This window comes from Sphaeroforma arctica (assembly GCF_001186125.1).
Source record: "Sphaeroforma arctica JP610 unplaced genomic scaffold supercont1.575, whole genome shotgun sequence".
In the NCBI taxonomy this organism is placed as follows: Eukaryota; class Ichthyosporea; order Ichthyophonida; genus Sphaeroforma; species Sphaeroforma arctica.
Genome location: NW_014039983.1, coordinates 37,632 through 42,363, shown reverse-complemented (window position 1 = coordinate 42,363; position 4,732 = coordinate 37,632).

Here is a 4,732-nt window from a genome sequence, read left to right as displayed (position 1 = left end):
ACCGACCAGCCTCCCCCATCTCCACTACCACATATTCCTGTGGATCTTATGTCGGATACGGCCTATTATGGTTCAAACCACTCTGATACTCCTGACCCCTCCGGCACACCATGATATACTCACTCCTTCGGCTCACATTCTTCCGTTACCATGTTTGATGATGGCATTAATTTCCCGCAGGAGCTCTCTGATTTTCCCGACGGCTCCCACTCTTCTGTAACCGGTATTGCCAACAACGTCCACCCTTCGTCCGATCTGTCTGACTTCTCGGACTCGACTTTTGACGATGGCATTAATTTCCCCCAATCCCTCAGTGTAATTATCGGTCTATCAAGGCGATATCAACGCCTTAGAATAAATAAACGCTTAGGTTTAGGCTAAGTATAGTATAATTTAAAAGTAAATAAACGAAATGAGTTTTTTAGTAAAGTAACGTGTGCCTCGTGAAAACAGCAATACTCTGAGGGATTGTGAGGCTGAGACATTGCCTATATATAATCCTCTCAGCACTGTTTTCGCCGAAGGGTTTTAATTAGTGTTTCGTTATCGCTCTATTAGAAACTATGGTATGTTTCGTTGGGCCGAATCCGAGAGACTCATAAAATCCTATCTTAGAAAGAAAAAAAGAAAAAAGAAAAGAAAAATACTCTTGATGTCCATAGTTATTGCATGAACCAATAACTTGCCACTTATCAAGAATTACCGACTAGCCTTCATCAGATTGACACATCTGGTTGACTGAACGGAAGATAAACTAAGTAACGCTAATAGTCCTTAGAAACCTATGTTCGGTTGAGCCATCTCGCTATCGAAGTATTCAGATATAAATAGATTTGGAAATAAATATAGTTTTATTACTAGATTTAGACCAAATCTTATATTTGGTATTTTACTGGGGCCTTTTAATGGCCTTGTACAAATATCTGATATGTAAAATGGAAAAGGTATTTAATTAATAAAACCGTTAAAACCCATTTAAGGAAAACTAAGTTTACGTACCTTTAAGAGTACATTTATATTACAAGATTCTAATGTGGAGGCCATGGCTTTTACACAGCCCCCACCCAGCTTTGTGACCTAGGAGAAGCAATTTGCTCACTCAAGCTGATTATGGGTCAAAAAAGCGAGAAAGGAAAATGGGTCGAAAATATTAAGTAGCATAATGTATAGTTAATGTTTCTCAGGCGGAGAAATTAAGCGTTCTCGGTTACCCTGTGAGTTTTGGGTTTAGGTCCAGTAGGTCCGTGGTGGTCGACAGGACGTTTCTTGCGCTTCAATGATTTTGGAACATACGAAGGGTAAGCAGTAAAGCTCGGGATAAAAGCTATTGGCGGGTAAGTTTTAACTTCCGTGCCTTCAGACGATGGGAACATACTATCTTTTTCAGCCTGTGACTTATGTAGGCGTTTACGCCATTTTCTGTTAAAGGACTTTAAATAGTCCTGATTGTCAAAAGCGTCTGAAGTTAATTCAGCGATTCTACCGTCTATAAAACGTGTATGATAGTATGTATATCCTCCTTTATTCGTTCTCCATATAATGTCTTTGAATTCGGAGCGGTCAAGAGGTGCAGTAGAATCATGTCTTCTTGCGAGAATAATCTCAGTAGTCGGAATTCGACCAGTGCCCATATTTAAAGCACTAGAACCGTCGGGGTTGTTAACCTCATAGGTTCCACTTTTAGTGTCGGCTACAGAAATTATATATGGTCCTATTCATTTCGATGTTAGTACGGTAGCATCGGAATTACGTCGACAGATGTTAACTCTGTCTCCCACCTGGTACTCTGCTATCTTTTTGGTAGCATTCCATCTATTTTACCTTTTTAATAAGGCCACATTGCGTGTCTCTCGCAAGCAAGGATATACAGCGTTGTGTATGCGTTGTACCTTCTCTAACCATGACAATTCATGGTGGTCAGGTTCGTCTTTATTAAAGGGTATTTGTAACTAACTATATCTGGCTCTCTCACGGAATACCAGGGATCAACCTCGCCAGACATATGGAAACCCTGGTTGCAGCATTGTCTCTGAGTATTGCCTCTTTCCGCGCTTATGGCTTTCATGGCTTTAGCTGGCGACACCCCCGCAACCGACTGGTGCTGTTCAAAACATTCATCCTATTCACGGCTACATATGGCCTGAACATTATTGCCTGGGCTCCGCCTATATGGAAGGATGCGTTGGACTCCCTGTTCGAACGCTTTAACTCAGCACTCATCCAAGCAGCAGCCATCATCACGGGCACTAGATACCCTCGGTTTCCCAAACATCAAACAAACTTACTCCACTTTTGTGGCCTGCTCCCCGCGCGACCATTCGCGGACTACCTCGGAGGTTGCCTGGGAATACAACTCGACTCAATGGCCAGCACACATCCATTCACCCCTTTGGCACAACTCGCATGGGCCCACGACAAACCATCACTGCGCTTCCCGTACAGTATTTATGCTCGCCTGAAAACTGTACACAAAACCACAGGCGGGCGTACACCCGACTATGTAGCCCTCCGCCAACGCTGTGACGACATCAGGAAGAACTCAACAAAACTCTGGTCCAAGAAGGAGATCGTGGCAATGGCCCGGCGCCAATACTACTACCAACTAGCTATGGGTAAGCCGCTAACCTCAGACCGAGACAAACCCAGACACGACAGCTTCAACCGCTGCCTCGAGCCTACACCAATCGGGGGCTCTGTGCTATGATTGTAACGAATACGTACATGTTCACATTGCTCGACTACCGCACCGACGGCTGTCTCTGCCCTGCCTGCCTGGGTAGCCACAAGTTCACCACCAGCCACTTTACCTGCATCCAACAACTGATTCGACGCATCCTGGTAGGCCCGAAACTGCCGCCCATTGGCCCTGACCTCCTCCAGTAATTACAGGAGTGTCACGACTTCCACGGTATCTGGACCCTCCACGAACACCTTGGATCTTTTCTACAGCATGTAGAAGAACCACCGTACCCTCACCCGTCTCTGACACATCAACAGTTGTTCCCCATACCCTGGCTAATCACGCTCTTGAAGTACTACTTCCAAATTTTGGTTCAAACCAAATCATCGCGCTTGTTGGTCCCGCCTATGATACTTCCGATCCAGGCCAGCCAGCACATACCGAATGCATCCGTGGTCTGGTGCGGCATTGGCTCACCCCCATCCTCGCTCCTCGACCGATTTATGACGGATAACCTGGTCCTACTCGGTATTTCGTACTCTGCACCAACCCATTCCAAGGCACTACACGGCGCAGACTCGATCCGTACCACAGAGGTGGGTACGCTACTTAGTAGGAAAGCAAGCGAGTACATGACACATTCGATGGTATCAGTGTTTTGTCAGCACCGACCGGAATTGACTCAGCGCATATCCTCCCTCGTCGACTAACTTGGCCCAAGTTTCAAACGGGAATTTACTGACCACTTCAGCAAGCGAGTACATGGCACATTCGATGGTATCAGTGTTTTGTCAGCACCGGCCGGAATTGACTCAGCGCATATCTTCCCTCGTCGACTATCTTGGGCCCAAGTTTCAACGGGAATTTACTGACCACTTCTTCCCATCGATCTTTCCCGAACCACTACAACGGCTATGAGAGCCATCCCATATGTTCATACATTATAACATACATACATTGCAACTTATCTTATTTTTTAAAATAATAATTTTATCCCTATATCTGCCACGAAAATAGTGAGCGGGTGTTGTTCCTATAACCGGATCAGCACGCTCGTTCATCTGTGTTTGTACCCACGTTAGGTGGTACGGCCAATCATCTGCATCATCTGTTAATGCAGTACGTAAGAAAAACTTAAGTCTTATGTGGCGCGTTTCATTAGCGCCTTGTGTTTACGGTTTATATCGTACACCCCTTTTATAGCACATACCTGATACGAGTACAAACGATTCTATTACGTCATCGCAGAACTCGCTACCGTTATCAGTGCACATTATACCTGGCCACCCGTGGTCAGCAAAGACTTGGCAACATAGTTCTGCCACTGTCTGCGTACTCTTGTCCTTTAAGGGATAGAGCAAGTTATACCGTGACGCCACATCAAAGAAGTGGCATACGTAACGGACGCCTGTGTGCTCGGACGTAGGCAGGCCAACCAGATCAATGATGACCCTGCGCCATGGAACATCTTCAGTCACACTCTTAAGCGGTGCAAACCCATAGCGCTTAATCTGGTTGAGATCACAGTCTGTGCATGACTGATATACTCTGTCAACTAAAGTTGACAGCTTAGGGTGCACGATCCCATTTCGCTTAGCATCTTTAAGTGCGTCTACTACGTTCTGGTGCTTCAGCTTATGGATTTGCGTCAGCCAAGCGGAAATGGTTTTATCATTCTTCTCTTCCAGAATAAAGGTAGGGTGTTGAGAATCCACTTGCGTGGTCTCTAAGTCTGTAGTGCTTCCAGACTCCTGGCCTTCTTTCGCATGAGTGTCATGAGTGCGCTCGTGTGCGTTTGATACACCTGATTTATTTAACAGTCGCATTATATGTGTATATACTTCCGGGATTATCTTTCATTAATCCTTTTAGAAAGAGTGTTTGAAAGACTTCGGGCTTGGACTTTATGTTATTAAATAGAGTCCTAGCTAGAGACTGACGCTTCTTATCGGTAGTGTCATTAGTAGATTGTATTTCTTGTGCACAGACTTCAGGTGCTGTTTTGCCTTTGAACTGCTTAACGTTCAATCTTGTAGAGAGTGAAATCTCTGA